Below are 27,023 nucleotides of genomic sequence, written 5' to 3'. Positions count from 1 at the left end.
GGTTGAACATCCGACTTTGGCTCAGGTCATGATCTCATGGCTCGTGAGTTCGAGCCCCACATCAGGCTGTGTGCTGACAGCTCGGAGCCTGCAGCCTGCTTCCGATTCTGTGTCTCCCTCTCTTTCTGCCCTTCCCCCACTTGCGTGCGCGCATGCTCTCTCTCTCTCTCAAAAATAAATAAGCGCTAAAAAAATAAAAAATAAATAAAGTGACTGCCCTCAGGGAGCTGCAAGCCCAGACTGGATGAAGGGAGACTTCATTTCTGGCTGTTGGGAATCGGAAAAAGGCTTCTTTGGGGAGGGTGGCAGTTTGACTCAGTCCTAAAAGGTGGCAAATTTTTGAGGAGGCAAAACTTAACCTGTCAGTCAAGGCTTTTATTTCACACAGCACAAACTCAATGTGGCTAATGTAGCGGAGAAGTTGTCAGGAACTTTCTTTCCAAAGTGTGGGCTGGAGACATCTGATTAGCAGGAAACTCAAAACGTGGCTGCGTCCAAGCGTCCGAGGAGATGGGGAAAGACGGCCTCCGGCAGGTGGGTTCTCCCTAAGTGTAGACAGGGGCTTCAGTTGCTACGCAATGACAGATGACTGCTCCACACCACAATAGAGGACCTTTGTGTGGAGGGAGGAAAAGTTCCAGACACACCCGGGTTAGCCCCTCTGTTCAGCTGGAACAGAAAGACAAGAACAAGTTTTTGCTTTTACCAAAACATGCATCATGGCTCCGACTGAACCCTCAGAAAAACGAATGAGGCTGGGGTGGGCCGGGGGATTCGTCGTGTTTGTTCGAATCAAAAAAGTTGGGAGGAAAGATCCATCCATGAGGGTCCTTGTCCTTGAAACACCCTAAATGACTCACTGCTCTCAGCTCTTGCGTGACCATGTGTGGCCCAAAGTGGACACAGGCACCTGCCCAAACGTGGTGGCCTCTCCAGCCCCCAGGGAGGCTCCAGCCTTCTCCACGTCTGCCACCACCTCTGTATCATTTTTGGAAAAAATAAGTGAGGTGGGGGCAGGGGGGCGGGGATCCAGTTTGGGTGGGTTCAACTCCCAAATGGCAAAAAGGAATAAGAATTCTTCAGGCTGCTCTCCCCCCCCACCCCCCGCCGCCCCCAACGTTCAGAAAAAGAGACTCGGGTTCTTGAAGAGGCAGGAGGTAGTGACTTGGAAAAAGCAAGGAGGAAGTAGGTTTTAATTTTCTGGAATGTAAAGAAAATATTTATCTAATTTTCTGTAATGTAAAAATATTCGAATTCTTGAACACAAAGGACAGGACAGGGCATTGAGTGACTTTAAAGTTTCTCTACAGGCTGATGAGAGAATCCCGGCCAAAAGTTTACAAATCTTCTGGTAAATTTCTTATTAGCAGTCACACCCCAAATGTCAAACAGCGGTGAATGGATTATTTTTCCCCATCCCAGCCCTGCAGACGGGATCATTTCCCATTCGGATTCCAAGTGCCCTTTATGAACCATGGACTTCCTTTCATTATTTTTTAAAATGGTCACTGTCATAATCTTTTGTGTCTGTTTGTTTTAAAAGCAATTTCCACTTTGGCTTTTTCTAGCTTGAAGTCCACCAGCCTGACTCTTCAACGTTTATTTATTTTTGGGACAGAGAGAGACAGAGCATGAACGGGGGAGGGGCAGAGAGAGAGGGAGACACGGAATCGGAAACAGGCTCCAGGCTCTGAGCCATCAGCCCAGAGCCCGACGCGGGGCTCGAACTCACGGACCGCAAGATCGTGACCTGAGCTGAAGTCGGACGCCCAACCGACTGCGCCACCCAGGCGCCCCCGCCCGACTCTTCAAGAAAACAAAACAAAAATCCTGCCTCCCCAATTACTAGTTCAACCTCCACAGGTAAAACCAGGATAGAAAAGTGGGAAGATACAAAAATAGAAACGTGCCACGTATCAATAGTGATTACCTCGGGGGACAAAACTCAGAGGTCATGCTCTGTGCTACTGACCAGCCACAAACATGGGCCAATTTGAAGGATCTGGAGGGATCACATGCTGCTTGGAAGACAGGGGGATCCTTAGATTTCTAAGTCATGGGGCTCGGGCGCTCTCAACAAGTTACGGACGTTTTTGTTTCCAAAGCAAAGGAATGGGGTCACCCGTAGGCCGGAAGCACCTGCCGGCATCTGAGGCTGCGGCGGAGGGGGGCGGGCTTTGGGCGGAGCCCAGGGTCCAGGGGGCGGGGCCCTCGGGGTCGGGCCTTGTGACGCTGCTGGCGCCGGAAGGCCCTTGGCGCATCAGGCTCTGTGACGCCCCCTCCTAAGTAAGACCCTGCCGGTACCGCCCTCGCCATTTCGCCCGCAGCCACCCGCAGCTCCGGATCCTTCGTTCCCCTGAGCACCAAGCGCGACACAGGGGACATGAGAAGAGGGATGTTGATGAGGCTGCAGCTGGGGCTGCTGCTTCTGGCGCTGCTCCTGCCCCAGGAGGTTTCTTCCCAGGAAACCACCGCGGCGGCGGCGGTGGCCGCCGCCACCACCACCAAGGCCTCAGCCACGGCCGCTACCACCAAGTCAGGCGTGTGCGCCCTCCAGTCTACGGTCAGCGTTGTGCTGGTGTCGCTCTTCCTTCTTCTCCACCTCCACTGTTGAGAAACTCAGGCCGAAAAACATTTTCACCTTTCCAGCTCATCCTTCGCAACCCCATCCTAATGGTCCCCGCGTATCTAGCGTGGCAAAAGGAAGCCACAGGTCCTCACGAAATCTACGAATTCCACCCCCTCTTTGACGGACGCGGACGGTGTTGAGCATGGCCGATCTGGTTCGGAGAACATCTGAAGACGTTGGCTGGGCGCTAAGTCTGCGGCGGTTTGTGCACCAGACTGAATGGGCCAACAGCCAAACTGAGCGAGCGATCTTGTTAACGGGGGGAGGGGGGGGGGGCTTAAGGAATGTGGACTCTGAAAACTCTGCCATGCCAAGAAGAATCAATTTCACCTGGATCTAGAAAAAAAAGAAAAAAAAAGAAAGAAAGGATGAGATGTGGAGGGGAGATGTTTCATTTTGATTCACCAGATCTGTAAGGCCATTAAAACCATTTGGTAATACCAGAAGCTTCTGTGGTTCTTTGGACGTCCATTGGAAGGGGCGTCCAGGTGTTACTGGAAATCAGGGTGAATTTGAACATTCGAACATTCCCATCCGCCAAGAGTGTCAAGTTCATTTAGCTGCCGCACTTAACCTGCTTTTGTAGAATAGAAATACTTTAACTTTATTATGATTTTGTTTTAAGTTTATTTTTGAGAGAGACAGAGCGTGAGTGGGGGAGGGGCAGAGAGCAAGGGAGACCCAGAATCCGACACAGGCTCCAGGCTCCGAGCTGTCAGCACAGAGCCCGACGCGGGCTTGAACTCACGAGCCGGGAGATCATGACCTGAGCCAAAGTCGCTTAGCCGACTGAGCCACCCAGACGCCCCAAAATGCATTGACTTTAATCTTAAAATGCTGCTTTTCATGAACAGATAGATGGGGCCCTGCTTTCTCTGAGCCATGCTAACTAACACGAGTCGTACCCCATGGAGGTAGGTGGTGGGTTTTTTTTTTTTTTTTTTCTTCATTTCTCGAGAAATGGTGTTTCTTCTGAACACCATCTCTGGTCACAGGGTTTGACCTACAGCGTGTGTTCTGCTGAGCAAAGGCCTGGGTGGGAGTCCAGAGGGGCCACGAAGCGGGCACTAGGCAGTAACCAGACCAAACGCCAACGCAAAATCATGGGTTCCTCTCCCCTCCCCGCCCTCCAATTTGGGAAGCTGTGATGTCATGTGCTGCTCACAAGCCTTTGGGGTCCACGTCATCAGACACACCTTTCAACAAGCCGTTTGTGAAGGGTTTCCTATTATTCCACCTTTTGGGATGTGTTTTTTAGGGGCACCTCTATGGTTTGCAATATGTGACTTTCACATAGTATATAGCGTATCTTCCAGTGATTATCACCCCACATCACACACAGCGTGAGCGCCTTAGAGCGGTCGGCTTTCACGTCTGCGATTCACGCCATTCTTTCTGCCACTGTGTTACGTCGCCACGTTCTAGATTCTCTAGTACACTGCTATCACTTTTGGCTTTACAGGGTTACCCTTTAAAATTTTTTTTTTAAGTTTATTTTTGAGACAGAGAGAGACAGAGCATGAACGGGGGAGGGGCAGAGAGAGAGGGAGACACAGAATCGGAAACAGGCTCCAGGCTCTGAGCCGTCAGCCCAGAGCCCGACACGGGGCTCGAACTCACGGACCGCGAGATCGTGACCTGAGCCGAAGTCGGACGCCCAACCGACTGAGCCACCCAGGCGCCCCGAGGGTTACCCTTTTAAGGGAATCCTAAAAATGAGAAAATATGTTCATTCACATATTTACCATTTCCAGTGCTCTGCATTCATTTGGTAAATCTTAGCCTTCCTTTGTTACCCCTTTCCTTCCTCCTCTGTGTCCAGTCTGCGGACAAGCCCAGTAGAGGCCTCTCATTTCAGTGTTTTGGATCCCTAGCATTTCTTTTGGGTCCTTTCTTAGGATTTTTATCTCCGCTTCCACTGGCCACCTGCTCTTGGGTGCCGTCTTTTTTGTCTGCTACAACTTGCAGCGCGTTAACCATAGTTTTCAATTCCTGGCCAGGTAATTGCAACATCCCTGCCATGTCTCATTCTTTTTTTTTAATGTTTATTTATTTTAGGGAGAGAGACAGAACGCAAGCAGGGGGGAGGGGCAGAGAGAGAGGGAGGCACAGAATCCGAAGCAGGTTCCAGGCTCCGAGCTGTCAGCACAGAGCCCTGTGCGGGGCTCGAACCCACGAGCTGTGAGGTCATGACCTGAGCCAAAGGCGGATGCTTAACCGACTGAGTCACCCAGGAAGCCCCCTGCCTTGTCTTATTCAGTTGCTTGTTCTGTGTCTTTAAATCCTGCTGTTGCCTTTTAGTGTATCTTGGGTCTTGTTCTTGATAGTCCAGCGTGACGTATTGGGTAAAGGAAACCACTGGAAATTGGCCTTTGGGAAAGCAGTGGCGAGGGGTGGGGAGAGGGGAAGGTTCTGTAGGTCCACAGTTAGTGCTCAGTCTGTTAGTGAGCTTGTGCCCCTGGACTGGGTGTGAACTTCCCAAGTGTTTCTTAGTTTTTTTCTCCCCTCATGGGGGGGACAAGATGGCTAGCACTTGAACAGAGGGAGTTGGGCAAGTGAAGCTCTGTTTAGTTTTTCTGGAGGGCAGGCTTTTTGCTAAGAGCAGAGTTCTCTGGTGTATTTCAAGATGGTTCCTTCCCCCCTCCACCGGCCAGAGGCACGAGGGGACTTCTAATATTCACTGTGAGAACCTGGTTTGAGCACCTGGAGGTAAAACTCACAAAAGTGTGGGTGCCCTTCTAAGGCAGGGTTCCCCTGTGGATTTTCATCCTCGGAGTTGTCCACACTGAGCCTCCAACATTACTGTTCAAGTTTTCCTACCAAGGCACTGGTTCCCATAATGGTGTCCACCCAGGAGTCCCTGCCCAGGTAAGCTGCGATGACTTATCATGCCTGTCTGTCTCTCCAGTCTTGGATGTAGTTGTTTTCCCCATGTCCTCAGCCATTTTATTTTATTTTATTTTATTTTATTTTATTTTATTTTATTTTATTTTATTTTATTCTATTCTATTTCATTTCATTTCATTTCATTTCGTTTTGTTATTTTTGTCCTCATCTATTGTACGTCTAAGGAAAGTTATTGGTTTTTCAGTTCAGCTTTTTATTTGTTGGGATGGAGTAAGGGACTGGAAATCCCACCATTTTCATTCGACCCGAAGGACTTGTGTTAACGTTTGCTGTAGGGGCAGGTCTGGAAGCAAAAGCATTCTTTGGTTTTTGGTTTGAAAAAGTTTTTATTTTGCCCTCATGGGTGAAGGATATTTCCTCTGGAGATGGAACTCTAAGATGATATGTAATATTGATTGATTGATTGATTGATTGATTGTCTCTGCACAGGTGTCATGATGAATTTGCCTAGTTTTTTTGGCTTGTTTCTGACGCACAGTCTGTGGTCAGTCTTATATTAGTTCCCTGAACAGTAGGTGTCTTACTGCTCTGTTCTCTATCACTGTTTTTCCAGCAATTTGTAATGTGTGTTGGTGTTGTTTATGGTAGACTTTTCTACACTGTCCCACTGGTTAAGTGACACTTGTCTACACTGTCCCACTGGTTAGTAATAACTCTAGTCCTTTTTTTCTTATAAGTTGTTTTCTCCGAGTGCTTCAGTTTGGATAGCTTTTACTGCTCTCTCTTTTTTGTTTTAAGTTTATTTTGAGAGAGAGTGAGCACACGCAGGGAAGGGGCAGAGAGAGAGGGAGAGAGAGAGGATCCCAAGCAGGCTCTGCGTCATCAACGCAGACAGAGACCGACATGGGGCTCAAACCCACAAACCTGAGCTAAAATCAAGAGTCTGATGCTCAACTGACTGAGCCATCCAGGTGTCCCTCCTGCTCTACATGTATGTTCAACTTTTCTTCTGCAGTGTCTGTTCTGCTACTGTTCCCACCTAGTGAAAGTTTCATTTTGCTTCCATTGGATTCTTTTTAATAGGCTTCATTTTTCTCTTCATCGTGTACATGTTTCACTTTAAGGTTGTGAACTTATTTACATATATAGTTTGTTTTCCTCCAAGCTTAGTTTTTTCAGTTTTTTTCCCCCTCCCTTAAGTGGGGGCACTCTCTCTCTCTCTCTCTCTCTCTCTCTAGTTATTAGGTGATGAGTTATATGACAGTTATTTTAAAATTCTAGGTTGCTAATTCTATCATATTTGCTATTTCTTAGTTGGTTCCTATTGGCAACTTTTTCTCCTGGTGGTTTTGGGTCACATCTTTGTGGTTTTTTTTTTTTGTTTTTTTGTTTTTTTGTTTTTTTGTTTTTTTTTTTTTTGGTGTGTCTGGCAATTTAGGATTGTATGCTGGACATTTTGCAGGTTTTGTTTCTGAGTTTCTGGATTTTGTTGTCTTCCTTTAAAGAGTATTGAAATTGTTTTGGGCAGGTAGTCGGGTTGCTTGAAAATCAGTTTGATCTATTTGGGCTTGTGTCATAGCTTTGTTATGATGGGCTAGAGTAGCCTTTACATGAGGGCTAATTTCGCCTCATTTCTAAGGCATTGTCCTAAAAAGGCTCTCCTTATCATCCCAAACGTTCAGTGGAGTCTCTCTACCCCGGATTGTCAGACTCAAGTGTTGCACAGTGCTGTGAATGCTGGGATTGGGGCTCCGAAGTCATTCTCTGCTTGGCTGCGTAGACTTCCATTCTGTTCCTGCTCAGCTTGGTATCCAGAAACAGACTCAGGCGGCCATTGGTGCAGGTTTCTGGAATTCTCTCTTTGTGTAGCCCCCTCTTCTCTGCTACTGCTCTGGTAGGTTCTAGCCACCCCTACCTCCCCGAACTCAGATCTGTCTCTTCAACTCAGTGAGACTGCCCCTTTCTAGCTCCGTTACCCCCTGCTTGTGCTGTGGCCTGACAAACGCCTCCCGGTTGAAAGCTGGTGTGTTTTTAGGCCTCCCCTCATTTGCTTCCCTTCTCTCAGAGATCACAGTCCTTCACTGCTTGTTGTCCACTATCTGGAATAACCGTTTCATGAGTCTTGCCCACTTCTTTGTTTATTTACAGGGGCAGCAGGAGGGAGTGTATATATTCCATCGCGACCAAAGCCAAAGTCACAAGTGTAGGTTTTAGCGTCGAACACACTTGAGTTTAGATTCTGCCTCCGCTAGTTACTTGCTGTGTGACCTCGGGCATGTCACTTGGCCTCTCAACCTGTATATTCTCATACGTAAAATAGTTACTGGTCCGTACGATTGTAGAGATGAAATGACGTCACATGTGGAACATGCATCACATGGCCGGTACATGGTGGGTAAGTGTTCAATAGATGAAAAGCATTATTATGAATAAGAATGGTCCCCGGGCTTCTACAAGATGCGACAATAACTAAATCCTGGTAATGAAGATCCCAGAAGACCACTATCTCTCTGCAGCCTTAACTGGCCCTTTAAGTGATGGATTGTACTTGTAAATATTTAAGCAGCCTTGGTTGCTCTGCATTAAAAGTGTGTAAGTTTCTATTGAGCTCCTGTCGGCTGGTTTTAACATCTTGCCACTGACCCATTCAGAGCATGGTATCTTCTCGGGTGGCTCCAAGGGGCCCCTCGTGAATTCCGAGGTGTCTCTATGAAGGGGCTATTGCTGGAATCTCATTCTGAGGCTGTTTTTCCCACCAGGCTCCTCCCTCCAGTTTACCAGGAAATCAGAGCCTTTCATGGTAACTGGCTTCCAATCACGGTTAATGCGGGAACTAGAGTTCCAGAAGGCAGGCCCTGGAGGGTGCATTCATCCCCCCCTGTGTCAGGAGCTGTCAGAGCAACCTCTGAGGGGGTGGGAAGGAGGATCGGGAGGGAGAAGTGAGGTGAAATGGGCCTCTAAGCATGTCTGTTTACTCCCTTTTGCTCCCAGCTATCTTTAAATGGAATCAAAATATCCCCTAATCCTCTTTATCTCAATTCAGTGCTTCTAGAGAAGAGATACTTGACATTTAAGGTTGTAGGAAAAGGGAAGAAAGTACCAGTGTGAGAGAGACATAATATTTGCTGGAAACCATAGCATGGAGAAATTTCAGGGAACTCACGTTAGGAGCCTCCTTAATTTCTTGAAAAACAAAACGCCAGATGAGAGAAGGTGGGACCACACCGGGGTCCTCCTGCTGGGACAGGTTGTCAGGATGCTTGACGTGCAGAGTTTTGCCCTTGGTCCTCACACTTGGCATCCCCCATTAGCACTGAGGCTGTGATGTCCCCTGATAAGAGTTTCTGCCTTCTTAGCCCTGCGAAAGCTGGTCCTTTTGTCGTCCATCTCCTGTCAGCAAAACAGATCTTTGTAGGCTGAAGAACTGTGGCCCCTGCCACCCCCTTCCTCCCCATTTGTGCGTCGGTTTCCCAGAAATAGTGAGACACGTGCTGCACATGAGTGGGCCATTTAGCAGGCGCTCAGGATGCCATCACCCTGCGGCTGAACACTGCGGGGGCTGACCGCACTGGGATCCAGGAGAGGGGTCTTTGGTCTTGATCCTGAGAGAGACAGACATTCTCAGTGTCTTTTTTTTTTTTTAATTTTTTTAAACATTTATTCATTTTTGAGACAGAGAGAGACAGAGCATGAATGGGGGAGGGTCAGAGAGACAGGGAGATACAGAATCCGAAACAGGCTCCAGGCTCTAAGCTATCAGCACAGAGCCCAACGTGGGGCTCGAACTCACGGACCGTGAGATCGTGACCTGAGCCGAAGTCGGACGCCCAACTGACTGAGCCACCCAGGCGCCCCTTCTCAGTGTCTTTAAATGCTCTGTGTCAGAGCAAGAGTTTGGCAAACCGCGTGTGTGATGCCCACATCAACGGACCCGGAGCAGGTATCTGTTGGTTAGTGGAGAGACAGCACGCCTGGTCTGTGTTCTTAGAAACACGGAAACATGGCGGCATTCACTTTGAATGTGTTGTCCCCGGATCGTAGTCCTTTCTTAGAATTTCCGAGACGTACATGTTATCAAATCCAGAGCTTTCGGAGCACGTTGCCAGACTGTCCGTGTTCAAATCTCGGCCGTCTGTAAACTATTTGACCGTAGGCAAACGACTTCACCTCTCTGGACCTCAGTTTCCTCATCTGTAAAATGGGGATAATAACAGTACCCACCTTCTAGGGTTGCCCTGATGATCGAAAGCATTTGCCATTATTATCTTTAAAATGGTTATCATCGTAATTAGGATGCCCATGGGAAACTTGTGATTGATGTGCTCACGGGCAGATTATGAGAGCATTTCTGACTGCTGCAGAAACGACTGTGAACGAGGCAGGAGAGCTGGGTTCTTGTCCTGCGCCTGCTTCCAATTCATGTATATTCTTGCAGCAGTCTTTCCCCTCACTCTGAGCCCAAGTTCGCTCCCTTGTTAAAGGGGACTGTGGTCCTGTTTGACCACTAAAGCGCCTCCAGGCCAATAGGTTTGGGAATAGAAAAATCTAGAAAATAATGTACTTCTTTGAACAGGACAAACAGCTCCTTGACCGTCTTACTGACTCTTTCAAATAGTTCCGCGGAACTCGTTCCGTGGGCAAATCCAAGGTGAACGTCACACCTGATGTCTGATAACTTCTGAGGCAGTTGTGCTTCCAGCCAGGATTCTGGTCCACTTAATCGGCATTTATTGGAAACCATCATGTGCTAGGCAGTGTGATAGGATTGGGGATCATAGGAATTCATTCGTTTCTTCTTTCATTCATTTATTGATCCAACCCATAGGTATCTTGCACCTGCTCTGCATCAGACACTGTTCTAGGGACTAAGAATACAACCATGAAAAAAGTAGGGACAAGGGTCTCACCTTGCCGTGACATTCCAGAGGGGAAGGCAGCTAAGAAACGATCAGCAGTCGCGGGATGATTTCAGACAGTGGTGGTGCACTTGAAGGAGACATACGAGGACCATGCGCGGGAAGGAGGCCTGGGGCGGCGGGGGGGCTGGGGAGGGGGCATGTAAGTTCACCAGGATGAAGTGACAATTAAGCAGAGGCCTGGATGTGGGAAGGCGCTGGCCATGAGGGACCCGGGGCAGAGGACGCCAGGCAGGGATCAGTAAATGCATAGTCCCGGAAGGGAGTTTGTTTTTCTTTCTTTCTTTCTTTAATTTTATTTTTAAGTTTATTTATTTATTTTGAGAGAGAGAGAGAGAGAGAGGGAGAGAGAAGGAGTAGGGGAGGGGCAGAGAGAGTAGAGAGAGAGAGAGAGAGAGAGAGAATCCCAAGCAGCCTCCTCACTGTCAATGCAGAGTACATGTGGGGCTCGAAACCATGAGCTGTGAGATCGTGACCTGAGCCAAAGTCGGGAGTTGGCCACTCAACTGACTGAGCCACCCAGGCACCCCCGGAGGTGAGTTTTTAAAGAAAAGAGGTGGCTTTTAGAAGATTTTTTTTTTTATGCAGGAGAATGAATTGGTTAGCTCTGTCATGCGGGGTGGCACTGGAGAGTATGAGAGAGTGCCATGGGGCACAACTTTCTGGGATGGGATCCCAGCTCAGCCGCTGACTGTGTGATCAGGGGCAAGTGACCCAACCTCTCTGTGTCTCAGGTTGCTAATCTGTCAGATGAGGCCGACAGCAGAATCACAGTCTTGTAGTTACGGGTAAAGCGGTCGTCCACGTACTCGTCTACTTTCTAGCACACAGCAGGTGCTGTCCAAATGTGGGCCATTATTACATTTCGGAGAGCTGACCTGTGTATACAGGCAACACAGGGCAAGAACAGAGGGTGGAGACCAGCGAGAGGATGGCGGGGGTCCTTCTAGGCTGGCGAATTTCTGGGTGAAAGGCTGGACAACTATTTGCTTGCTAAAGCAGGATAGAGATTCGTACTTCTGTCTTGTTTACATTAAGAGGTTTAGCAAAACATTCTTTCTAAGTAATGCAGAGGTGCCCAGAATTAGCACTAATTTGAATTAATGAGACTCTGTTGTACCTTTAAAGACAAATCTCGGGGCGCCTGGGTGGCGCAGTCGGTTAAGCATCCGACTTCAGCCAGGTCACGATCTCGCGGTCCGTGAGTTCGAGCCCCGCGTCAGGCTCTGGGCTGATGTCTCAGAGCCTGGAGCCTGTTTCAGATTCTGTGTCTCCCTCTCTCTCTGCCCCTTCCTCGTTCATGCTCTGTCTCTCTCTGTCCCAAAAATAAATAAACGTTGAAAAAAAAATAAAAATAAAGACAAATCTTTCCAGGGGCACCTGGGTGGCTCAGTCAGTCGAGCGGCCGACTTTGGCTCAGGTCATGATCTCGCAGTTCATGGGTTCAAGCCCCGCGTCGGGCTCTGTGCTGACAGCTCGGAGCCTGGAGCCTGCTTCGGATTCTGTGTCTCCCTCTCTCTCTGCCCCTCCCCCACTTGTGCTCTGTCTCTCTCTCTCTCTCAAAAATAAATACAAACATTATTTAAAGACAAATCTTTCCATATGGCCCTTGAAAATATGAAAATGTAATTACAATATTCAGAAAGTCCTCTTGAGTTTTAGAAGAATCTTATCAGAGTGTACTAGGAAAGCTTGTGAATTTGGTAAAATCCTCCTTCGGGACACTTAGACCTTTTTCACACCCCAGATGCCCGGGGTTCAAATCTCAGCTCTGTCCCTCACCAACTATGGGACGTTGAGCAGGTCACCAAAAGCTACTCACCCCCATTTTCTCCTCTGCTGATTGTGGACACCTATAGAACCTACCCTTTATGGGTTCTAGGGAGAATTAAATGAATACATATCAAGATCTTAGAGGGGCGCCTGGGTGGCTCAGTGGGTTAAGCATCCTTTTTTCGATTTTGGCTCAGGTCATGATCTCACGGTTGGGGGGAGGAAGCCGTGGGCTGGGCTCCGCAGTGACAGCACAGATCCAGCTAGGGATTCTCTCTCTGCCTCTCCCTCTGCCCCTCCCCTGTTCATGCTCACTCTCCCTCTCTCAAAATAGATAAACTTAAAAAAAAAAATCTTAGAATAGTGCTTGGCCCATCGAAAGCGCTTAGGAAATGCTGGCCGCTAACTGTTAGTCCGTATTGTGGGTTCCCACTCGCTGTCTCTGCAGACCTCTGGGGCTCTGGCCCAGGTCGGCTGGTTCAGATCCCTAAGGGCTGGCTTGTGACCCCAACCCTGGGATGTGTGCTCCTGCCAGGCCATGCCCTGGGTCTAACTGGATCCCGGGCCCTGGCCTGCCCGGGTCTGTCTGGCTATCCCACGACGACGCGATCCCCGACCTCGTCGGTTATAACGCAAACATTTGTAGCACCCACTGGGCTCCAGGGAGAGCGTAATTCTGCAGGTGCAGGGGGCGAACCGGGGCGGTGTAATGACCTCTCTTCATCTTTAGGATGAAACTATGAGGAAAGCTATTATTCTCCTCATTGTACAGATGGGGAAACTGAGGCTCAGAGAAGGGAGGCTACTGGCTAGGGTCACCGGGCCGGGAGAAGATCATTGCGGCAGCTCTGACCGGGGCAGCCTCTGTTCCAGGCACTTTCCCGGAGGCTTGATTTAACCAGCGTATCTCTAGGCCCCTGAAACTGATGCTCCATTCCACCCCCCCGCATTTGTGCTGAGGTCATGGAGCCACGGCCGGATCTGTCGTGGCAATGAAAAGAGAGTCTCTGCCCTTGGGCGCCAGGGCAGCCAAGCACACAGCTGATCTGGTCTGGACCGGCGGGTACGAGCCCAGGTCCTCCGAGAAGTGCTCAACAGGGGTGTGGGGGGAAAGTCTACATACTCTCCCCCGGCGCTCCCTTTGGGCACAGTGTCCTAAGGAATCAAGAGTCTGCTTCTGAGGGTGACAACCACCAGTGGCCACAGCAGCAGTAGTCACCTTAGAGAACACGCACGTGTCGCCTCCTCCCCCAACCCTTGTCTTAAGCTGGGAGACCCGGACAAGCCCGTGCAGGGCTCCCCCCGACCCCCAGCGTCCTCCCCTCCGGCCCCACCTAATCTGCCTGCCCTGCTGCCCCATCCATCCGATTCCCAGCCGTCCGGCCCCTCAGCTCCGCTCGGCCTGGAGCATGGCCCCCGGGGGAGCCTGATCGAATCCTCTAAAGATGCCTTTTCCCGGCGCGTCAACCCTTCGCCTCTCGCCGCTACTCCCTGAGCAGCTCACAGCAGAGAACAGGGGAGAGGAAACGGCCCAGACTTTCATTGATTGAAATAAATATTGGGAACCTGGGAGGCCACATGTTACAGGTGTACCTGCAGACGCTGCCCTTGCCCGGATGCTGCCCCAGGGACAGAGTTCACGCCTCACTGTCCAGCTGCCGGCCGGCGGGCGGGCTGCAGGACAGTCACCGGCCCTGGGCCACACGAACCAGCCGGCACCACCTTTCGGAGTCTGCAGCTGGGTGCCGTTGATTTTCCCGGGTCCTCCGGGGCAGTGACACCTGCCGAGAGCCTCCTGGGGTCAGGCCCTTTCCTGGAGTATCTCTCGAGATCGCTACAGCCACCGTGTCAGGGAGGAGAGGGAGTGGAGAGGGCCCACTCCCTCATCCCTGCATTTGTTTCCCTTCTGCCGGGCATCTCTGCATCCTGGACGCTGTACTGGCTTGGGGCGGGTGACAGCGACCCAGACACCAGTCCCTGCACTTAGAAGGCAAAAGGGGGGAGTGGGTCTGTACCAAACCCAGGCTCGGAGCTTCCTGGAAGGTTCCAAAGGGAATGCTAGATGGGGGTGGCAGGTGCATGGCGGTTAGCCAGTGAAGAGAGATGGGAAGGGTGTCCCAGGCAGAGGGAACAGCACCGCGAAGGCCTGGAGCCAGGGGAAGATCGAAAAGGCTCAGGATACAGAAAACAGGTGAGGAGGGGGTGGTCTTTCCCAAGGTCACAGAGCTGGCTAGAAGGGCAAAGCCAGATCCTGACCCAGGCTAAGCTGCTGCCAGCATGGGGCTCACCCCCACTTGCCGGGGTGGGTGGGTCATCTTTGCAGCAATCCGAGAAGACAGGGGACTCTCTGAGGTCCAGGGGCCCTGGGGGTGGTCAGGAAGCCGGTCACAGGGATATGGCCAAGGGCAGGGTCGGCGGGCTGCAGCCTCAGATCCTCACGAAGCGGAGCGTCCTTGTGCGGGTGGGAGGGAGGCTGGACTGGGTTGGGCTCCGCATAGCTCCCCCTCCCCAGAGGCGGCCATGGGGGAGCCCGAACCCTGACATCAGGGTGCATTTGGTTGTGAGCAGAATTTGTGGACGTCACACCAGCCAGAAAGCGGTGGGGGGGGGGGCTGCCCAGTTCCGAGGCTTCGCTGTGAGGGGAGCAATGCTGTTTTGTGGATGTTCAAAGCTCCCAAATCTCGAGCAGTTAGTTACCATCTCCTTCATAGAGATGAAAAATCCGGGGTTCAGAGAGGGAAGCGACCGGCCCGGGGTCACACAGCATACTTCTGACTCCACTGCCTCCGTTTGCATTGTGATCACCCTTCTGCCTCCTGTAACAGAGGGCAGCCTGTCTTCAGGTCCCAGGAGCATTTTCCCAATGTGACTGTTACCACGCACAGACGAGTCAGCTCTGGAAATAGGGCTCAGAGACAAGAAAGGCGTTCATATCCACTCAGGCCACAGACGTTTGCTGAGCACCTACCATGTGCTGGGGTCCCCTGCTGGGCCCTGGGGACACAGGTGTGGATAAGACACCGACCGCCCTTGCCCTCAGGGCCCAGGCCCATCTGCCGTGTCCCAAGGAAGGGAGAGGTTGCGCCGGTGAGATGTGACCATCTGGTCACTAGAGGGGAGTCTGGGCTCCATTCAGCACCCATTCATTGAGCACCTGCTACGCGCTGCGCTCTGTGCGAGGCGCTGGGAATACGGCAGTGGATAGGATAGAGTCCGTCCCCGCTCTCATGAGAAAACGAACCTGAGACCTTTACAGAAAATAACGACAAGTTCAATTGTGAGAGTGCTACATGAAGACCACAAAGGAGGGTGATGGGACAGGGGGTGCTGGATGGTTGGGGGTGCTCCACCGGCCACCGGCCAGCTTAGGGGAGGAGTTCTGCCTTCCTCCAACACACTTGGAGGGACACATGGGAGCTGGTGGAATTGGGAGCTTCTTTTCTGGAAGACTTGGGTTCTGCGGGGGGGGGGGGGGTCTCACATCAAAGCTCACCCTGCAGTTTGCAGGGGGATTAGAGCCCACCCTGAACCAACCCCCCCCCGCTCCGTGGTTCTGGCTCCGGGGCCAGGGTGTCTGCACCACCATCCCTCCACAGGGAGTGACTGTCCTCCCCGGGCACCTGCCTGAGCAGGGGTCTCCTAGGGGACCCACATGGCCGTCCTCTCGAAGCCTCATGGTTTTTGGACTTCCAGACCCTTCTGCCAAGTACTTCCCAGGGCTTGCTGTTGCTTCTGTGAGGTCCTTCTCTGGAGGTGGCTTTGTAGGCATTCTGGGGTCCACACACTTGTCCCCCCAGCCCCCCAGGGCAGACAGGACCCGAGGGCTCACTGTGCCTGGGTGCCCTGATACACCGGTGGCCCCAGTGCTTGGCCTTCTCTCTGGCTCCTGGAATCTGGGGCTTGTCCAGCTCAGTACAAAACATAAGAAATGTAAGAAACGTTCTGCACCCGAAAGTCTCAGACCTTCCTGGGGCGCGGAGTAATTTGTTCCTGATCAAGCAAACGCCATAGGTCACTGTGTGACCATTTTCAAGGTTGAATCTTTTTTTTTTTTTAAATTTTTTCAACGTTTATTTATTTTTGGGACAGAGAGAGACAGAGCACGAATGGGGGAGGGGCAGAGAGAGAGGGAGACACAGAATCGGAAACAGGCTCCAGCTCTGAGCCATCAGCCCAGAGCCCGACGCGGGGCTCGAACTCACGGACCGCGAGATCGTGACCTGGCTGAAGTCGGACGCTTAACCGACTGCGCCACCCAGGCGCCCCAAGGTTGAATCTTTTCTGATGACCTCACTCCACACCCTGCTCATTTCCCACTGGCTTCTCTGCCTCCGGTTCCATTGGTGTCTCTGAAGCGAGGTCCCTTAGTTCCCCTCTTCTTCCTCCCATTCGGTATTCCTGAGCTTCTGCTGCGAGCGCTGGAATGTTCTGGGTCCAGGGAGGCTTCCTGTTTGAGGGAAGACAACAGCAGGAGTTTGAGAGGTGACTCTGCCTGTCCTCCAGAGTCCGGCTCCCTCCTGAGACCCCAGAGGGGTGGGAGTAGGGGTGGGGACAGGGGGCAGCCCAGGAATCAGCACTGACAATCCAAGGACACTCCCAGTGGCATATGGAAGTAAAACAAAAGAGCACCTAGCCCTAGAATCAGGGAGGGATTCCTGGAGGAGAAGACATGTGAGCTGAATCTTAAAAGCCAGGGGACTTTTGTCATGTCTAGAGGACTCAGCTCCAAGGTCATATTTATTGAATGAATGAATGGATGAATGAATGAATCTAATCCAGACCCTCCTTCTGGAAGCAGAGCTGGCTCTGGTGCCTCCAGGTTCTGTCGGAGCCTGGGGAGCACACCCTTCTGTCCCAACAGCCCCTCTGCCCTCCTGGAGGAGAAAGTCCCTCACCCCCAGCTGCCAGAGACTTCAGGCCACCTGACACAGGTTCACAGGAGCCTCTCTGCATCTTGGGGCTGTCTTGGGCTCTCCATACTGAAAGCCCAACGTCTTGAGTTTCTCCGTGGGTTTGCTCACAGCCTCCAAGAGGCTGGAGAGTCGTGGGGAAGGGCACAGACCCAGCTCAAACCTCACCTCTGCCCCTCCATAGGTATGTGACCTCGAGCAAGTGACTACACTCTCTGAGTCTCAGTGGGGTATTATGGTAATGGGGACTTGTGGGCGGCTGGTTGCTGAAGGACCCTACACGTCTATTCCTCCCAGGGCCTATGTTCCCGCCATGTTGATTTCAACTCTTCCATAGAAAGATGGGGGTGTCTTCCCCACCCCTAAGATCTGGGCTGGACTGTGGCTTATTCTGGCCAACAGACTATGGTAGAAGAGACAAGGGACCCCAGACCTCCAAAGGCCTTGAGCTTCTGTCGGCTGTCTTGGAACTCTGCAGTCTCCAGTGCTCCAGCTTGGGCCAGTGGGCCAGAGGACGAGATCCCGTTTGTTTCTACCAAGATCCGCAAAGCCTACCTACAGCCAATCCCCGGGCTGAGTGAAGTTGCCTGGGCCAGCCAGCCAAACTCAGAATCCAACCACCCAGCCGTCCCACAGGCTTGTAAGATAAGTGAATACCTACTGCTTTAAAGTGGTTTTTGTAGTTGTTTGTTACACAGCATTATACGGGCTGATACATCTTTATAGGGTTTTGTAAAGATGAAATAAACTAGTAGGTATAAAGTGCTTTATATCTTTACTGTGGACACAGAGTAAACATTCAACCGATATTCACCGTAGGTATCACCTTGGGGCTACCTGGCCCTCGGGGGTACTTGTCTTTGTCATCAGACTGAAGATCCAGGTGGGCCGTGCCCTCTGCTCACAGTGATTCCTCCTCAGGTGCTGCCACCCAGGAGCTGTGTGGTCTTGGGCAAGCGCCTTTACCTCTCTGACTTCAGGGTGGGGATGAAGATCTCCGCCTTGCAGAGTTGCTGGGAGCCTCCTTCTGCAGCTGAGACCACCGGGCTGAGCTGTGCAGGTTCCTGCTTCTGGACGGCAGACGTGGCGTCCAGATAAGGGGCACATGTGTGCCACCCAGCCAGAAGGACACCATTTGGGAGAGCTCAAAATGGATCACATTCCAGCAAAGACCATGGGGCTCCTCAGGGAGTGTGGGCAGGGTGAGCCCGATGACTCTCCAGGTTCCGTAAGGCCCGGGTCTGCCTCGATGGATCCCACAACAGCTGCTCCGCCCCGTCACCAAAACCCTCAGACGTGTGCCCACACGAAGGGTTTTTCGCTTGCGTGGGTACCTCTCTGGCTGAGACATGAGGCCCATGTCTTCTTTCTCACCAGATGAGAGAGACGGCTGATTTCCGCAGCTTCCTGGTGTATCCCTTTGGGCCGGACCTCCTTGAGGCATTAGAAAAGTGCCTGTTCCTTCTGTCCCACTAGGCCAGTGGCTCGGTCACCCCTATGTGTCACCGGGGCCCTGGTGCCGCGCACAAGGCCGAGTAGAGTAGGTGCTCGGAGAATCTCAGTGGAGCGACCACATGGATGTCAGGCTCACGTAGATGCTTATTCTCGTCTCCTTTCGTCTCCCCAGCCGTTCTGCTCCCTGGAAGCCGAGGTGGCCACGCCCCTGTCAGCTTTCACCGTCTCCACACCTGCCTCCATCACAGTTCACCTCACATCGTCTTGGGATTGTTCTGGAAACACAACTCCTGTCCCGCCAATTCCCCTCCCTGACCTTTGGACTCCACACTCCAGTGGGATCCTGCTGTTCTTGGGGCAAAGCCCCAAATCCCTCATGTGGCATTTGAGGCACCACCCAGCCTGGCCCTCGCCTCTGCCACCTCGGACTCATGTCACACCAGGCTCCCGCCCACCGTCTGCCCTCCAGTCACACAGGCCTTGGAGTTCTTTGTGATTGCCAACAGCTGTCCACCCACAGGACCTTTGCACATGCTGCTCCTTTGCCCGAATGCTCTCCTTCGCGCCCAAACTCTCATGATAATTTGTATTCTTCATACCTCCGCTCTGCTGTTCTGGTCTGCAGGGAACCCTCTGGGGCATGCTGACCCAGCACCGTGTCCCCTAGACGACACTTCTGACCTTACACTTGATGTGATTAATTAATCTCTGTGTCTCCCTCTAGACTGTGAGCTCAATGGGGCAGGAGCTGTGGCAATTTGAATCCCCCTGATGCAGTGGCTGTCGTATAGCAGGTGCCCAACAAACGCATTGAATAAATAAATGCATATTGTCACTGCAGGGTCCCCTTCGGTTAGTGAACTTCTCTCCCCACGACAGGGATGATGGTCTTAGTGGTTCCCATGCTCTGGTGCTCAACTCAAGGTCTGTGCCTAACTGGGATCCATAAATATCTTTTGAAGGAAAAGACGAAGGGAGGAGGGGAGGGGGGATTTGGGGTTTGAAGACTCGTTGACTCAGCTTCCGGCCCAGTCTGGAAAGCCGGGGGTGGGGGGGGGCAGGGAGGGGACGCGGCGCCCACGCACACAGACATCTGTTCCCAAAATAGCCGCGACTTCTCCGGCTCCGCCCGCTCACCGAGAACAACCCCCCCCCCAACCCCCCCCCCCCCCAGCATCGAGCTGCTGTGTTTTTGTGCCGCGTGGGGTTTTACTTCTATAGGCTCATTACCGGGAAGTGGGGTTCAGGGGCAGAGCAGGGAGGGAAAGGGACCCCTATCCCCGACTGGGGACATAATGAGGGGGGTTCTTACCTCCCTGGGATGCTGCTCCCTCGGGGAGATTTGCAAGGGAAATGACAGGGCCCCAGGCGGTGCACGTGTCCCGCGAGGAGACGCTGCGGGATTGGGCGCACAGTGTGTGGGGCTGACGCGCTGACGGAACGTGGTCTGATGGCCTCCTTGGGACGTGGGTGAGACCACTGTCCCCGCACTGCAGACAGGCAAGGACGCTGCCCTCCTCGCTCCCGTTCAGCAGCACCTGGGACAGAAGCCAAGAGAACAGAGGTGCCCAGGAGCTCCTGCTCCGCCCTGCCCACCACTCCCTACCTGGGAGCCACCTCCAACCTGGGAGGGACTCAACTCCACCTGCTCTGGGGAGAGGTTCCTGGGGCACCTGCTCCAGGAAGACCTTGAACCTCCTCATGGAGAATTCCAGACCCAGAGGCCTCAAGAACTGGGGGCAGCAAACTAGGAGCTGCTTCATCCCCCCACGTGCTCTTCTCTGGTCTGTCCTTCAGGGCCCAGTCTGGGGTCCCCCTCCTCCAGGAAGCCCTCCCTGATGCCTCCAGCCTATGCTGCCCTCTTCCTTTCCTACCTCCTCTCCCATGTTCTGTGGGGCAGGGCGAGGTGGGGGGAAGGAACCTCGGCCTTAGTGGCAGATGTCTGGGCTTTGGATCCGCTCCCCCATCCTGAGCTGTGTGGCCTTGGGCAAATCACTAGACTTCTCTGGGACCCCATCTCCTCCATGTAAAATGGGGGCACTAATAGCAGAGAAAACTACCAGGCTGTTTCCCCTTTGTTTCCAGGTCCGCCTCCTTTGTGGGATAAATAATTAGGCTTTCACAGTGGGGACCGAGTCTGACCTTTTCCGTGTTCCCTGGGTCAACGGACGAATAAATGGCTGTAAACGTAATTGTGAAGGCACAGTGTTCAGGTGGAACATGGGGATGGCAGCCCGGCCCTCTCTGTGGGGCTCACTGTGCATCTGTTGTAAAGTGTTGGAGGCGCGTGCAGAGCTCATGTTTACCAGGCTCCTGCATGTCCTGGGCGCTGTGTCCCCACCCCCCCCCCGGGGGGGGGTAACCCAGGGGAGATGGCGCTTCTGTCCACCCAGCATCTGTTCCCAATTGTTCTTTTCGTGATAGCGTCCCGGTTCTCTGTTGGCCGAATCACCTGACTGCTGACACGGGAGGTGGCCCCTCCGCTCGCAGCCAGGGACTGGCCCGGAATCTTGCCCAGATGCTCTCGCTGCCCTGGAGGGAAAGGGGGGCAGGCAGCAGTGGTGGGGAGCGGCTCCCCCTGCCCAGATGGCACAAACACGGGGCACTGGTTCCTCCCGGATCCAGCGGCTGCCCTGGCGACTCTTCCCTGAGGCCCGAATTGTCCCCTTTTCTTCAGTTCTAGGATCAGCCGATCGTTCAATGCCTGCCTTTTCTGTTTCTTTTTCTTACATCATCTAGAATCCTGTTCCGTTGCCACAGACAGGCCGAGGGCAAGGGACAGCAGTTCCCCGGGCCCCCGGGCCACCCATGGGTGGGAGGACTCCAGGCTCGGCAAATGGGGAGGGATCTGGGAGGGAGCTCCCAGCCACTTGCCTGGTGACAGTCCCTCCCCCGGCCCCGCCTCCAGTCCTGAAGCATTGGGCCTCCTGACCTGGGTCAGGTGCCAGGATGTGTCAGGTGACAGGTGTGATGCCGGTGACCCCCCACCTGGATCCTGATTCTGTTGGCAGCTGGGCTCTTGTCCTTGGGGGACAGTGAGGGCTGTGAGGTGTCAGCACATCATCTTCTAGAACAGGCATGTAAGGTCACGGCTGGGGCTCAGTCCTGCCATGGGCTTTTTAGAGTCTCCCACAAGCTTGGTGGCTTGGGGTGAGTCGTGTAACCTCTTGAAGCCTTGTTGTCACCTGGAAAGCAGAGGTGGTGATAACATTGCCTTTGTCACAGGGCGTTATGTCCTCTGTCACCTCCCAGAGAGACATAACCATCAACACGATCTGCACTGAGCTGGCCAGAGCAGGGAGCATGCTGGGAGAGCAGGTGGTCTGATCTGCTCGTGGGAGGGGAGTCCCAGGCAGGAGGAACGGCTGGAGCAGTTGGGGAAACTGAGGCCCGGAGTGGGCAGGCGGCCTGCGCAAGGTCGGACAGTGAGTGGGTGACAGAACAGACCCAGGGCTGGCGCTCTGTCTGCCTTAGCCCTTGGATCTCAAGCCTGGAGCAGACGAGGGAGGGCGAGTTTGGACCTGGGTGAAGGAAGATGAATTAAACCCATGGAGTAAAGGCCTCATGCCGGGGCCCCCCGGGCTCTGGAGGGACGGGGAATGAGGGTCTCCCCAGCCCTGACTGGGCCCATGGACAGACTTGAACGTGATGTCAGGGCAGCCCGGGACGAGATTGTCAGGCTCTCAAGTGAAATGAGGAAAAATCAGGCAAATGGTATAAGGTTGCCAACTGTTACCACCTCCCAACTGAATGTCACCTGATCCCAGCTTGGGAAATGCCGTGTGAAGACACTTAAAAGTCAGTGCCATTTAGCGAGGAACCGTCACAGAATTGGCTGGGTTTCCCCGAGAGTCTGAGCACGGTGTGAGCTCGTCTGCCCTATTCCTCTGACACATGACGTAATAAAGGCCCCTGTCTCGGATGGGGCTTCTATTCTGGTGGGGGGACACAGGTAGCGAACAAGCAGTGTGTTCGGGCAGTGAGAAGTTCTGGGGGGAGATGGAACGCGGTGGTGAGGGTGGGTAGTGTAGCAGCCCGGGACCCAGCCGGAGACAGATGAAGTGACAGTCAATCAGGTATTTGAGGAGGGTATTTAAAGGAGCCTGTTTATGAAGGGGGGTGCGGAGAGTAAGAAAACCCCAGAAGAGGGGCTACATTAGCCTCCTTAGGCTTGCCAGGGCCAGGGGACGAGTGATGAGTGGAACCAGAGACAGAGAGAGCGGGGTGAAGGGGCTGGGCCGCGTGACAGCAGCTGACATTCCCAGTCTGCTGGGACAGAGCCAGCCCTGGAGCCCTGCAGGGAGGGACCAGCAGGGCTAAACAACCGGGCTTCCTCACCTCCTGCCCTGATCTCCTGCTGGGGCTCCCTGTTGACCAAACCCACCTGGAAATCAAAAGGGCACGGGGACTGCTTGATGCTCCCTGTGGGAGCCCAGAGGACGGGCGCAAGGGTGGATTGAGGATCTGAGGGGGCCAGGAGGGACCCCTGGAGCAGGGGAGAAGTGTTGCTTTGGCACTGTGCTCTGGGAAGAGGGCTTGGAGGAGGGGGCGTTGAAGTTGGCGTCTGAGAATGAGAAGGAACCAGCCAGGGGAAGGGAGTCCCTGGTGGAGGGAACAGCAGGGGTGAAGGGATGGGGAGACAGATGGGCGCCAGATGTGCGGGCCACGTGGTGTGGAGCTGGAGTTTTATTTTAAGCTTAGGGGATGAGTTTTAGGCGGAGGAATGATGTGGTCCTACCCGTCTGTGGGAGGAATGGCTTAGAACCTGGCAGGGGTGGCCACAAGGGGGCCAGGCAGACAGGGCACTAGAGCAGGTGACGAGCCTGGACCTGGGCAGAGGGCGGGAGGTAGAGGCATGTACTCTGGAGGGGGAAGTGCTGGCTGATGGGTCAGATGCTGAAGCGAAGGACGGGAACCATGAGGGGGTCGCCGGCCCGGGCTTGGTCAGTGCAGGGTCGGGGTGGGGCTATGTATTGTGCTGGGGCAGCCTGAGGAAGAACCACTAAAAGGGGGACAAAAAGAGTCCTGTATTGCACGCTAGAATTGAAGATGTCTTTTATAAATTTTTTTTAATGTTTATTTGTGATTGAGAGACAGAGAGACACAGAGCATGAGCAGGGGAGGGGCAGAGAGAGGGGGAGACACAGAATCCGAAGCCGGCTCCAGGCTCCGAGCTGTCAGCACAGAGCCTGATGTGGGGCTCGAACTCACGGACTGTGAGATCATGACCTGAGCCGAAGTCAGACGCTTCATGGACGGAGTCACCCAGATGCCCCTATTTTATTTTATTTTTTTAACTTTCATTCATTTTTGAGAGACAGAGAGAGAGTGTGAGCGGGGGAGGGGCAGAGAGAGAGGGAGACACAGAATCCGAAGCAGGCTCCAGGCTCTGAGCTGTCAGCACAGAGCCCGACGCGGGGCTCGAACCCACGAACCGGGAGATCATGACCCAAGCCGAAGTCCGACGCTCAACCACAAAGGACTGAGCCACCCAGGCGCCTCTCTTCTTAATTCTTTTATTTGCTTAAAGCACGATTAACATACAGCATTATTTGAACTTCAGGCATGCAATATAATGATCGAATAGTCACCTACATTTTTCAGTGCTCATCGGAAGTGTACTGTTCATCTATTTTACCCATCCCCCCACCCACGTCCCCTCTGGTAGCTACCAGTATGTTCTCTGCATGTAAGAGTCTGTTTCTTTTTGTTTGTCTCCTTTTTACTCCGTCCATTCATTTTGCTTCTTAACTTCTACCTGGGAGTGAAATCGTATGGTATTTGTCTTTCCCTGGCTGACTTATGTCGCTTAGCATTACGCACTCTAGCTGCATCCACGTTGTTGCAAATGGCAAGGTTTCGTTCTTTTCTATGGCTGGATAATATCCCAGTGTGTGTGTGTGTGCGTGTGTGTGTGTGTGCATGTGTGTGTGTGTGCGCGCGTGTGTGTGTGCGTGTCTGTGTATATACAGGATCGCTTTCCTGTCTTGGCCACTGTAAATCATGCTGCTGTTGACACTGGGGTGCATATATCTTTTCATTTTCTTTGGGTAAATACCTACTAGGGCAATTGCTGGGTGGTAGGGACGTTCTATATTTAACTTTTTGAGGCACCTCCTTACTGTTTTGCACAGTGGCTGCACCAGTTTGCCTTCCCACCGATGGTGCATGAGGGTCCCCTTTCTCCACATCCCCGCCAACACTTGTCGTTCATTGTTTTTTGTTTTTTTTTAATTTTTTTTTAACGTGTATTTATTTTTGAGACAGGGAGAGACAGAGCACGAATGGGGGAGGGGCAGCGAGAGGGGGAGACACAGAATCCGAAACAGGCTCCAGGCTCCGAGCCGTCAGCACAGAGCCCGACGCGGGGCGCGAACCCACAGACCGTGAAGTCTCTCGAACCCACTGAGCCGAAGTCGGTCGCTCTACCGACTGAGCCACCCAGGCGCCCCGTCGTTTCTTGTCTTTTTGATTTTCACCGTTCTGACAGGTGTGAGGTGGTATCTCCTTGTGGTTTTGATTTGCTTTTCCCCGCTGATGAGTCTGTTGGCCATCTGGATGTGTTCTTGACAAAAATGCCTGTTCGTGACTTCTGCCCATTTTAATTGGATTATGGCATGTTGGGTGTGCCCTTGTAGAAGTTAAACGTGACGAATCTTAACTACAGAGAATGATGTGACGTGAAAGGCATTTGAGGCCGAGGGAGAGATGGGCCTTGAGCAACCAGCGGCCAAATTGGTTTCGAGGCAAACCAGCAGCGGGGCTTTTGTTCTCTGCCCAACCACCAGGGGAATGGGCTCAGGGGCTGGGGCCTCTGGATGTCAGTGCTGGCGTGGGACAATCCCGGGGTGGGATCGGCAGGGTACGGGGCCTCAGGGGAGCTGCTGCCCTCATGGTTGGGACCGTCTGACATTGTGGGACACTGGACCTCTCTGTGCCTCCCTGTGCCTCGGGAACACGGGACCGAGAATACTTCTCACGCACAGGCTGCGTGATCGGCACCCAGCGCAGAGCGCGTGCTCCACAGCGCTCGGCAGTGTCCCCGTGACCCTGTAGTCCTAGTGACCACGTTACCCTCTACCGCCGCTTCAGAGACGCTCTGAATTGCAAGGTCCCGAGACATCATCTGGTTAAATGTCCTGTGAAAAAACCAAGGCCTAGGCACAGGAGGGGGCTTGCCAAGGTCCGTGGAGGGGCAGGACGAGCCCCTGAGCCAGAGCCCTTTCTGGTGCCTCTGTCTGTGTGGTCCTGACCTGCCCTCACCCGGCATCGCGGGGTTTACAAGTGACGCACAGACATTGTTGATGTGGGCGATGGGGGGTGGGGGGTGGGGGTCATACAGGGGTCGGAGAAGGGAAAGGAGTGGTTTTCAGGCCCAAGAGGTCTACACTGGCTCCCCGCTGGTACATCTGAATGATTCTTGGTGGCTCTGCAGACAGGCCTGTGTCTCCATAGCCCCAGAGGTGCCTAGCACCGAAGACGGGACATCCTTGGAACCAGGGGACCGACACCATCCAAGCTATGCCCATCGTGGGGCAACGGAAGGGGCACAGGGGGCATGAAGACTGAAGATTGACCCCAACTTATGAACGATGCCGTAGCAACTCCCTTCACTAATACGGAGGGTTCATGCGCCCCAGGTGCCTCTCCCTGAGCCTGGGGCACAGTTCCAGGGGCTGGCAGATCTATGAACAGACCGGGTGTTTGCTCTGGCTGTGCCCCTCCCCCTGCCCCCTGCAGGCTGGCTGGGCCAGTGTGGCCTGATACAAGGGTGGGTGCCAGGCTGAGGCCGTCTTGGGAGACAGGGTGGCTGCTGGGGGGAAGGAGGGCTGGTTGGAGCCAGCCAGACGGGAGGCGGGGGCCGCGATGCAGGCGTGGAGGATGGCAGCCTTGAACCCAGGCGGGAACAGACCCTACGGGAACATTTGGAGGACAAGGATCCGGGTGTCTGTGGGGCTGGTGCTTCCTTTATAGCGTCGTCCCGGCTCCAGGCTCACGAAGGCCGGGCCATGGAACCCTGGCCCGAGTCAAACTCACCCCGCACTGTGGCCAATTAGTTTCGACTTGTCATAAATTTTTAACGGTTTGCTAATCGATAGGAACTGGGCAGCCGGTCCTGGTGAGTCTCAAAGTGAAGGGTAAGAGAACTGAAATGATGCCCGCCAGTGAGTGCATTCAAGTGGGTCCATGCTGATCGCTTGTTTTGAGTTCACTCCCTGAGTGCACGTCTTGTAAATCTCAAGTAAGGCTCTTGGAGTCTGCTCCTGGTTAGTGACCACGACTACAGGGCGGGGGTGTGGCTTGTGACACGAAGAAGGCGTGATTCCCGCCCTCAGGGCTGCAGGAAGGAGGGGCTGGCCTGGGAGAGGGGAGGGGCACCTTACAGCCTCCCTTAACCCCGCCAGGTGATCTTGGTGACCATGAGCAAGGTCAGGGGTCCCAGACTGCCACCTGCGAGTGGGGACTGCCTCAGGAAATTACGAAACCTTCGTG

The 27,023-nt window shown here is 53.3% G+C and overlaps 1 long non-coding RNA gene across 1 annotated transcript; it reads right to left on the bottom strand.

Moving 5' to 3' along the window:
* Window positions 1-354: 354 nt before the first annotated feature.
* LOC109503086 lies at window positions 355-2,289 on the bottom strand. Its single transcript, XR_002161978.3, has 2 exons — window positions 1,931-2,289; window positions 355-669 (listed from the first exon to the last, which is right to left on the bottom strand). It is a non-coding gene; the product is annotated as an uncharacterized LOC109503086 (long non-coding RNA).
* Between the last annotated feature and the right edge of the window lie 24,734 nt (window positions 2,290-27,023).

This window comes from Felis catus, chromosome C1 (assembly GCF_018350175.1).
Source record: "Felis catus isolate Fca126 chromosome C1, F.catus_Fca126_mat1.0, whole genome shotgun sequence".
NCBI classification, from domain to species: Eukaryota; Metazoa; Chordata; class Mammalia; order Carnivora; family Felidae; genus Felis; species Felis catus.
Note: the sequence above shows the minus strand (reverse complement) of the source record. Positions and strands in the feature narration are given on the sequence as shown.